Raw genomic sequence first — 12,231 nt, forward strand, 5'->3', positions numbered from 1 at the left:
GAGCATGTAGCTCATAAATTTTTCCCTACACACTAACCTATCAGATAGCAGGGATTAAAAGCATTATGCTTCACCCTTATAGATAGTAACGTTCTGCAAAAGACTCATCCCGGGAGACCCAACATTGACATGCTAACAGTTATTCATACAATACCTGTCATGCTTCCCCTTAAACTCATTCATAGATGAAGCATTCACAACCACCGCTGGCAACGCATTCCACCCATTTACAACCTTCAATTTATTAGTCCTAACACCCTTGTTAACCACACTCTTACACAATCTCCAGGGATGACCTCTCATTCTCTCCCTGCACTGATCTTAAAAAAGTTATCAGTATCAATCCTATTAAACCCTTTTAATAATTTATATGCCTCTATCATATCTCCTCTCCTACATCTATCAACTAGTTTTTGAAGCCACAGACCTTCAATCTATCCTCATAGGACACATCCCACAGGCCTGCAACAATTTTCATAACCTGCCTCTGAATCATTTCCACGTCACCCAGAAATCTAGGTGACCAGATCTGTGCACAATAGTCTAAATGAGGTCTTATTAATGCCTTATAAAATGGGACAATCACTTCCTTATACCTGCTTGTCAGTGTGTTCTTCAATAACCATGTAATATGATGTGATGTTTTGGCAACCTTTGCAATATGCCCTCGAAACTTAAGTTCTCTTTCCACAATAACTTCCAAGTCCCTAGCCTCATCAACTTCTTGCGGTTCAGTTCCATTAGTATAGTAAACAGCATGTGATCTCATCCTTCTGAAGTGCATCACCTTACACTTGGCCACATTAAACTGGAAGCTATTTAGTTTAGTCCAAACCGTCAGCCTATTTAAATCATCCTGCAAAATATCCACATCATCTGAATTAACTATCGCTCTTCCCAGTTTTGCATCATCAGCAAACAAGTGGATATCTCCTTTCAAAGTATTCCCAATATCATTGATATATAAATTAAATAATAGAGGACTGAGGCACACCAGTAGTCACCTGCCTTCTACTGGACTCTGCTCCACCATAAACCACTCTTTGATATCTATCCACTAGCCACCCTCTAATCCAAATCACTAGCCTCGGATCCATACCAATTTGCTCCAATTTATGCAACAGAGTTCCATGCAGAATCTTGTCAAATGTCTTTGCAAAGTCCAGCAGGATCACTGAAATAGGATTTCCATCCAACTCCATTGTTACTTCATTATAGAATGAGAGCAAATTGCTAAGGCAAGATCTATCCTTCACAAAACTGTGTTGCCCCTTATAAAGTATCATATTGCTGTCCATCCAGTCCTGAATTCTAATTTTTATCAATTTCTCCATAACCTTAACCACCACTCCCGATATACTGATTGGTCTATAATTTGCTACCTCAGTCCTGGAGCTCCCCCCCCCCTTATGTAGTGGAATAATTTTCCACTCATTTGGGACTTTACCAGAACTGGGGCTTAAATTAAACAGCCAAGTTAGAGGAGGTGATAATTCTCTTGTGTATTCCCTTAAAACATGGGCCGATATGCCATCTAACCCATGGCAGTGTTAGCATTAAGGTTTTGTAATATACTAAGCACCTCATTCAGCACTGCAATATCACAACCAAGATGGTACACTTTTGCAAAATGATATCACTAAGCAACTCAACTATTTGATTAACTTCTGTAATTTCCTTACCATCAACACTTTTTAAAGTCATCCTTCCAAAGTTATTCCTCCTTTTACTTGCCACATAGTGAAAGAACAGCTTAGGATTTTTTTTGGACTCATCAACTAGCTTCCTCTCATAATTAGCTTTGGCCTTCCTTACCTTGCAGGTTACCCTTCTTGCCTGTATGTTGTACTGCTCATGGGAATGCTCATCACCTTTTTCTTTATACTTATACCCAGGGACGGCTCATGCATAGGCACTGCAGAACTGCAGCACCCCCAATTTTTCTCGATATATACATATATTTATTAATTTATTTATATTTGCTTGTAATATTTAATTTTATCATCAACAATCCTATACAATTCTCTTATTGTATATAAAAAATAATAAAAATCCATCTTGTAGCTCTTGGGAGGGTGAAGGACGCTAGCAGCACTGTGTTTACCACAGTGTCATATTGCTATGCTCGCAAGCATGTGCACGTCATAGTGAGATGCGAGCTATTAGTGTAATGCGACACTGTCCGTTGCGTAGTTCCACTGTTGTTTATATGCAGTTTGCACCAGTAGTAGTGTTCATAGTGCTTATCATGTTTACTCCATCTCTTTAAATATTTGGACATTACAATTAAAGACATAGCATTTGTTATAGTTTTAATTTTAGAAATTATTGGGATTATTGACAATTATGACCTCAGAATTTTTAAGTAATTTTGAATTATACCAAACAGTATAATTTTATCGATAATAAACAATATTTTTTCATGTTTAATTTTTTTTTTTAATTTTTACCATAATTTTGATATTTTATTCAAACATGTATATGCTGTACTTACAGTGTATATGTATATTTCGAAAGTTGCAGCACCTCCACGAGCCGCCACTGCTTATACCACAACTTTCTCTTTATCTGCAACTCTCGCTTAATAATATTATTCATCCATCTTACTCCTACCTGATTCCTCCTCCTGACTCTGTGAATACAGTCAGATACAGCTTTCATTAAATACTCCTTGATAATCTCCCATGTACCATCAACATCTCTCCCCTTTAAATTCTCATGTCATAGCACTTTTGAAAGCTGACTTCTCAGCTTGTCATAATCACCAGCCTTGTAATTCCATATATAACCCTTCTTAACAGAATATTCAGCACATAATACAGTCTCCCAAGTCAAGACCACAGATCACTTTCCCCAAGTGGAGACAGTGTATCTAAATTACTTACTGATATGGTCTCCGATGCTATGACCAGATCTAACACACTCAAACCTCTTGTCCTTTCCATTACATGCTGTCTCAGGTAGTTATTTCTTAACGACTGTATAAACTCCAATTCCTTTGTTCCTTGAGACCATTCCTTCTCCCAATCTATGTCCCCATAGTTAAAATCGCCCATAATAATTACACGGCCTCCACTCATCTTATTAATTTGCCAATGCATACCATTTACATTCTCCCTTATACCCCTTGGATTATAGCAGCAATCAATTACATATTTCATTCTGTTGATTTCTATCTCACACCAAACAGCCTCAAATGAACTACCTTCTACATGCCTGTCACCTTGAGGCACTTTAACACTTCATCTATCATTAGTAAAACTCCTCCCCCCCCATTCTGTCCTCTGTCCTTTCTGAAGATACTATATCCCTTACATTCAATCCCTATGACTAACTCATTCTTAGTTAACCAAGTCTCACTAATTCCTATAATTTTTGGCCAAGTAGAACTAAGTAATGACAAAAATTCATCACACTTATTCCGAATACTTCAGGCATTAGTATCACAATTATTATTTATCTTAGTACTATTTACAGCTAACTCTACTTTCCTGTCATTATTTCTGACAACCACCCCTTCTAATAACTTTTGTTTCCCTGGTCTAAAATCCCCATGTTCATTAAACAGTAAATTCTGTAAAAGCTTACTCCCATACTTATTCAAATGCAGACCATCTTTGGCATATAATTTTATTCTCCCATATATCCACATATTCCACCCCTCTTTTCCTACACATCCTAGCTAACATTTCATTCATCATCGATGCCCTCCTTCTCATTTCTCGACAATCATATATCATATCTGGGCAGCACACTGACAATCCTAACACTCTTACTCTTAAACCTAGCAATCTCTAACATCTCCCTTAAATCACATGCCACACAATTTACACTGTTTCCCAAATCATTCGTCCCAACCATTAAAATCATTTCATCTACACTATCACCTCTCTTTACAGCTCTAGTTACACACACTACCGCACCTCCCGGCCAACATTCTTTAAAGACATCTCTGGTTTTTATTCTACGAATCATTGAATCCCCTATTATTATTTTCTTAACCTTACCCATCATCTTAACTTTTCTCTATCTATCCATCTCTACCAATTTCATCCTTTCCATTCTCTTATCCAACACCCCAACCTTACTCTGTGCCATCTGCAGTGAGCTCCAGAGCGCCCTAAAATCTCAATACCTCACTTCCGTTCCTCACTCATCACAGAATCATTCACGTTTACATGCATATTCTGGCTTATGTTTTGCATATCATTTCTTCAATTAGTTTACATTTTCCATATATACATATAAATCCTCCTTAACTTCATACCACATGTTTTTCTGAATGCTTGAGGCATACATTAAACAAACATAACATTTAACGTTGTTTCTAAACACCATATCCTACTGGTGGACAAGAAAAAAGAGATGCACTAAGAGTTACTCCATTTGTCAAATTTTGTTTATATTCGCTACAGTCCTTTGCTAGATTGCACAAGGAATTGACTCTGTAATTCCTTGTGCACAATCAGCCTTACCAACATCTAAAATAGCATCCTTAGATCTGGACATCTTCTTTTTACCATCAAGGTTTTTTTTTTTGCTAGATGTTGACTGTAATTCCTTGTGCACAATGTCTTACCTACAGATTGTGAGGAAGAATGTGCCCAAACATGGAAATTTCCTGGTGGATTTAACCAAATAGACCATATCGTAATCAATAAAACACATAGGAATTGCATCCTGTCTGATATCTTACAAGAAAGAGCTCACATCCCTTTCTGTAATAACCTGATATCCAAACATGATCGGATTTCCCCTCCTTGGACTAACCTACATATCTGACCTTTCCTGGCACAAATAAATACCAAACATTCCAACCAAGAAAAGCTGTGTACTTTTCTGCTCAAGACACTATTTCACAGCTGTTAACTCTCTACAGATAGCAAATTTGCCCAACCATTAAATATTGCTCACATGTTTGAGGTGGTGGTGCACCAAAATCCTATCTAAGATCACTTGATGCTATCCAAAAGAAAATATTCTTTTTCATTAATGATTCTCTCTCTCTCTCATGAATCCATTTCAATCCATCTCCCATATATGTTCAATTTCTGCCTTATGCTTTTTCTATAGATACTTATACGGACAGTGCTCAGCTGAATTAGCCACTATCATTCCTCCACTTTCTTCCAAAATCATAAGAACAAGAATCACTGCTAACCAACGCACATTTACAGTCCATCTTGAAACTTGTCAGACCACTACTCTGCCTGCTCTTTCATTCCATCTACTTCTGTTCTGTGAAACATCCTCTCCTGCTATGTCTTCCCCAAAGAATATAACCTTCAGCTATTTAAAAAACATATGAAGGTTCTTCTTTTCATCTTATCCTCTTGCCCACATGCACTGATATGCTACAAATCTTGCAACCTTTTGTGTGTGGGACAGATATTAAAAAAAAAATTCAGAGTTACAGAGGAGCTGAGTGTCATATGATTATTTTCTAATTAGAGAGTCAAAATAAACAGTAAACATTTTTCAGCACCTATGAATGAACTGAGATACAGTATTAACAAATTAGATAAAAACAGAGGGGAGAAGAAAATGAGATTGAATTAAAACAAAAATGAAAAACAATCAGTTGAAAGAGAATAAAAATATTGAAGAGATCTGGGATCATATCAAGGATACTATAAAAGTAGCAGCAGAAAACTCAGTTGGAATTCAAAGTAAAACACAACAAAAAAAAGATTTAAGGCATGTTGTCTGGCAGTAAAGAAAAAGGAAGATAAGATAGAAGTATTTGGCTTAATAAACTATCTGATATATATACTGCTCAGGGATACAAAGAAAGCAGTCCAGCAATCATACAAGAAATATTTTTGCAAAAACAGATTGAAGAAGTCCAGATAATTTAGATTAAATAATCAAAGAAAATTCTTCTGTGAAATCATAAACTAAAAAAAGAGGTCAGTGTATGAAAAAAAACAAAAAAACAATAGTATTAGCAAAACAGGTGGAGAGAGTACTTTAACAACTCCTAAACGGAATGAACATAGTAAAATTTTAAACATCATAAAATATTAATATCACTTAGGTTTAATATTTTTATTTGTAAAATTTTTGGCTAAGTTTCATAGCCATTGTCAATACAGTTATAAGAAAACTCTAAATGAACAATTTAACTGAAAGCATGTGAACAGAAAACTTATAATACCTGTCACTTAGAAATCTCTAAATCTTCACCACCTGAAGCAGAAGAAAGTATAAAGCAAATCAGAAACAACAAAACACCAAGTACTGAATAGCAGCAGAACTCATCAGATGTGGTAGTGAATTAATTACAGAAATACATAAATTGGTGAATTTAATATGGAAGAATGAAGAAATATCCTCAAAATGGAAAGAATCACTAATCATACCTGTGTGTGTGTGAGAGAGAGAGAGAAAATTATAGCAAGATATCACTTCTGTGTAGCTCTATGAAGTGGCATTTGTATTGCGAAATGCTTCCTGAAGAAAACCATTCTGATTTCAAATCTAGTTGCTGGCTAGAGAAACTTTTTCTAACCCTTTCTTTGACCAATTCCAGAGTTTGTCGAGCTAGGGCATGAGCAAGTGAGTTTTTTTACCAGTAAACTCAAGAAAACCAACCCATCATAGAACCCACATTGTTTTGGATAATAATATACTATATTAGGGTAGTAACCCCCTAATAGACATATTTAAAAGAAAACAAATTCTTCAGTTCCATAAAAGTCTAAATAATATCTGGAAATCCAATCTCATCACTACAAATACTGGAATTCATCTTTTCAAAACTACCAGTGAAGCCATATTTACATTTTGTGTCTAGACGTGGAACATCATTAATCAACAAGCAGTTAATATCATCAATGGCTTTGTGACAACATGTCTTCCAACAATACCACGATGTACACTGAGTTAGTTTTGCCCTCTCCCCGATTTACATATTCAGTGTGATGACGAAGTATCACATGATATCATCGTTATGTGCATCTACTATTAATGGGCAAACCTTATCCTCTGCATAATTGGCAAATGTTTGCCAGTAATGGGGAAATGCCCTTTAGCCAATTTGACTGCAGGCAGATAATTGGGGGGGGGGACGCAAATGCCAGTATTTCAGAAACAGCTGTGATTGTTGATTGCTGTAATACTACTGTATCAAGGGTGTACTAGGACTGAATTAACCATGAACAGACATCCAGCAGAAGGGCTCACATTGGTCAGCCACACATAGCTGATCCTAGAGATGAGTGTCGAGTGTCATGACATGCAACAGTCACACAGTTCACCCACCACTACAACAGTGGGGCAGTTCAACCCATTTCCACATGCACCATGTGCTGTACCTTGCTTTGTCTAGGTTTCCACATCTGAAGACCAACAGGAGCACCCATGATGATAGCCAGGCATCACAAACAATGCCTTGCATGCACCAAAGTCAGTGGACCCTCGACAAATGGAAGGGCATCTGGAGTGATGAGTACCATTTCCTTTTGCACCATGCTGATGGCTGAGTTTGCATTTGGCGTAAACAGCATGATGCTCTATTCCCTGGCTGCACAGTTGGGGTTCAGCAAACCAGTGGCAGTGGTGTTATGGTCTGGGGAGCGTTTTCCTGGCACATCCTAGGTCTGTTGGTTATCACACAAATATTGAATAGTGAACACCAAAGAGAACTGTTAGCCAACCATCTCCATCCATATCTGCACGAGATCTACCCCAACCACAATGTCATCTTTCAACAGAACAACACACCTTGTCATCAGGCTTGTTCAACTACTGAGTGGTTGGAGGAACACGACAACGAATTCACCACATTTGCCTTGGCCCTCAAACTCCCATGACCATAACCCGATTGAACATGTGTGGGATATGCTAGAACAGGATGTGAGAACTACTGATCCTCCTCCACGGAATGAGCATGAACTGACAGAGTTGCTGCAACTGGCATGGGTCGAGTTACACATGGAGGATGTTCAACACCTTGTGGAATCTGTTCCTAGGCGTTTGCAAGTCATGATTGCACAGAGAGATGGACCAACAGGTTATTAGGTGGGTGTTCCTAATGTAGAGCTAACTCAGTGTACATGGCAAGGTCACATTCCTAACACTGCCATTCTTGATGAAAGCCAGCAAAGACCCCTAATAAAATTTGAAAAAGTCAACTGAGATAGTTGGAACACCAACTTAGATGTTCACCTTCAGCTACATTCAGTGCTCTCTACAGACCAACTAATGGGCACAGTGAAAGAGAAAGATTGAACTGCCCACTCAGTCTCCAAACGTTGGATAGGGTAAACGGCCTCGCCTACTCCCTATGTGGGAACAAATAGGTGTTAGCTGATTTTTTTAAAAGAAAAAAAAGAGCCTGTGTAGCTCAATGGAAGTGGCGTTTGCACTCTATGGCACTTGACCACAGGAAGAAAGGATTTGGTGGTTCAGATCTAGTCACCAAATAGAGGAAATTTTTCTAAGCCTTTTTTCGACCAGTTCCCGAGTTAGTCGATCTCTGGCATGGGCTAGCGGGTTTTTTCTCCCGGAAACTCAGGTTTTTCGTCCCGTAAACTCAAGAAAATTGACCATCGAACTTACACTATTTTCAGACATTAAAAATATTGTGTTAGGGTTATGGACCACGAGATGGCGGCACTGGCTTGCCGCCTTCTTCACCGCGTACCAATGAATCAGTGATAGCCTTGGGCCAGCTGTCTCTCTGATTGGCTACCAGTGGAGATTGAACTGCCCACTCAATCTCCAAATGTTAGATGGGGTAAACAGCCTCGCCTACTCCCTATATGGGAACAAATAGGTATTAGCTGATTTTTTTTTTTTTTTTTAGAACATATCTCAAAGTTTGACATTGTTAGAATCACCACTACTTTAATTTGAATTCCTGAAAACCATTATCTATCGCCAAGATTATTGTAGGTCACATGTTTTACTGTGAGTGTGGATGCTTAGCATGCTAGCAAAGAGAAGTCTACCAGATGGTATTCTTAGTGCTGAAACTCTTGTTAGCACAACATATTTTGGTTTGATATTTACACTCCAGAGTCCATGAGCTCAATGAGAACAGGATGGTTGATATAAAGAATAAAATATTCTGTTTTGTATGTGTGTGTGTGTGTGTATATATATATATATATATATATATATATTATTTTAAAGACGTGCTGTTTGGCACATGTTACCAACAGCAGCAAGAAAAAAAATGAACTAGTTTCTTGCAAGTTTTTGGGATAGGCCATATTCAAAAGCTAGCAAGAAACATTACAGATGCATATACGTTTATTCAATGTAAAATAAGATTCTATAAATTACAGGGTACACTTTCATATCCTTAATGGCTCTTGTGCTCATTCAACTCAAATCAGCACTGATGAGTAACTAGAACAAAGCTGGAATTTCCTGGTCATCAACACTGCATATTTGTTTGAGAGTAAATGATGCTAATCATGCAAACTTCTTCATATATTTCTTGACAGACTCGTGGTCTGCATATTTTTCAGCTGAAGTCTGAGGCAAAGAATACCTGATTAGTAACAACCTTCAGTACAATATTAACAACTACAAACATAATTATGGTTGGCTGAGTGGATAACATCTGGATCCACTCTCCAACCAATAGGCTGTACATTTGAATCCCACTGTGACATGGATGTTTGGCAAGTCTTTAGGTGGTAGATCATTTCTGTTGCCTGACAGAACTTCATATCAAACAGGATTTCAAAGAAATGGATCCATAGTTAGATTTTTACATTAGGACAAATATTACAGAAAAAATGGGAATATAATGAGCCTCTTGTGGATAAATAGCAGAATGAAGAATTGGACAGCGAGAATAGATCCATAGTTAATTAGATTTTTACAATAGGACAAATATTACAGAAAAAATTGGAATATAATGAGCCTCTTGTGGATAAATAGCAGAATGAAGAATTGGACAGCGAGAATAGATCCATAGTTAATTAGATTTTTACAATAGGACAAATATTACAGAAAAAATTGGAATATAATGAGCCTCTTGAGGATAAATAGCAAAATGAAGAATTGGACAGTGAGATTATTTTGTGCCTATTGTACCACAGAAGGTTCCAGAAGATGTGTAGAAATTTTTCTAGACTTTAAAAAAGGCAGTTAACACAAAGAAAAAGGAAAAGTTGGAGATCTAAACAGCAGAGCAGGAAATTATTACAATGCATATAGAAGTGTTTGGAGAAAATTTGGAGAAGAGAGCAAACCTAATAATAATAACTTTCCATGTTAGCAAATACACATGGAAAGAAAACACAAGAAATAAGAAAAGTCTCATTGACTGTGCTATTGTTTATAACAATATCTTCATGCTTTCCTTTAGTCATGGTGTCCATGTATAAATAGGGAAATAAAACTGAATTTGAAAATTACAGAGGTGTTTCCCTACTGAGCATTCCTGGTAAAATTTATGCAAGTATACTTGAGAAACGGCTAAGAACAAATTGTGGAAGGGAAGTTTGGTGAAGAACAAGCTGGATTCAGGCCAAACAGAGGTTGTCAGGATTAGATTTTCACTTTAAGACAAATAGTTGATTAATCTTGGGAATATAACAATGATTTGTATTTAAGTTTTGTTGATCTGGAAAAGGCATATGACGAGGTGCAAAGAGGAAAACTTTTCAAAATGCTACAGTTATATGGTATAAATGGGACATTATATCTAGCAATACATTGTTTCTATTTAGGCTGTAAGTCAGCAGTTAGAAATGCAAGAAGTACATGAAGATGGTTTGGTGTTACATCAGGCATGCAATTTAACATTGAACACAAGGGTGCACATTATCTCCACTGTTATTCATTGTCTATATGGATCACATTATGAAGAAAAGTGATATTAAATCTAATATCAAAATGGACAATGTTAATCTTAGCTCTTTACTTTATGCAGATGATGTTATACTTCTGATGGTAAGTTAAATATGGAAATAGACAACAGAATTAGTAATTTATGGATCTGAGAGCTGGGTTAGAATTAAAACACTGATCAATGACTGGAGACCTCAGAGAGTTCTGAGAACGATTAGTGTAGTGAACAGATGGTATTGAAAATGAGGATATTAGGAAAGAACTTAACATTGTTAGCATTCAGGAATGTGTTAGCAGAGCCAATCTCAGGTGGTATGGTCACTTAAATAGAATGGGAGAGGAAAGATTAGCAGGAAAAAGATCCAGAGAAGACCAAGATGTAGATGGATTGATACAGTAAAATATACCTTAAAAGACAGAAATATAAAATCAGATAATGTCGGAGTCCTGATGGATAACAGAAGGAGGAAAATTGTTGATTGGAAGTTAGTAATGGTGTAACTTTTTCATGTAGTGTTATCATAATTATCCTGTTCATCTCCTGAGGGTACATATCAGGAATTTGATGATGATGATGAAAACGAATAATAAAAGGACAAAGGCTATGAAAATAGGTAAAACATTGAATACATCAACTGTATCCTAAATCTAGAACCTTTGAAACACATTAAGGAAGATGCCAAATTAAATATGAAAATAGCAGAATTAGTAACACTGGTGGGGTGCTTAAGGGTCAAAGCTGTATAACTGAGAGGAGACCTCCACATAGCCTTTAAAGGAATGCAGAGAACTGAACAAATTGGACATTAGGTCAGAACCCATGGTTCTGACCTAATGTCCAATCCTCACCTTCTCGTAGTGCACCCTGTTGGGTATCTACTTGGATGCTGAATGAACGAGGATGGGCTGGCAATTTGGGATTTAGCCGACCAAATTGTATTCTTATTGGCTTAAACCAGTATACAAAATGATGGTACAACACGACAAAATTTCATGCCGGCTGGGGTGTTGCCTGGTTAAACAAGGCCCCCATTGTTTTCCCAGAGAACCGAGGCGAACAGCGAAACGTTAGCTACTGGAATAAATCTGAAAACACACCCCAACTCAATATCACCAGAATTAAAGATCGGTACTATCAACATAAGAAGCCTGAATGGCAAAGAAATGGAGCTATCTAAGGAATTAGATAAGTACCAGATTGACATAATAGGGGTGACTAAAACAAAAAAAGACAAAAACTGGTGAGATCTTTCTGAGCCATAAATACAAAATGTTATATTCAGAAATGACAATCAAGGAAAAGAAGGAGTAGTCATAGAATTCAACACTAAATACGAGGCTAATCTTCTTGGATAGCACAGTCTCAAGTAGAGTGATGTGGGCAAATATCAGAATGGGGAATTGGACAATGAGACTTAT

General features: G+C 37.1%; 1 protein-coding gene across 1 annotated transcript in view; it reads left to right on the forward strand.

Annotated features, from left to right (window-relative positions):
• The window catches only part of LOC150096959 (small integral membrane protein 13), a 51,416-nt gene that overhangs the window by 918 nt on the left and 38,267 nt on the right, over positions 1–12,231 (forward strand). The window lies entirely within an intron of this gene.

This window comes from Typopeltis vanoorti, chromosome 18 (assembly GCF_054136105.1).
Source record: "Typopeltis vanoorti isolate ZY-2024b chromosome 18, IOZ_Tvanoo_1.0, whole genome shotgun sequence".
Classification (NCBI taxonomy): Eukaryota; Metazoa; Arthropoda; class Arachnida; order Uropygi; family Thelyphonidae; genus Typopeltis; species Typopeltis vanoorti.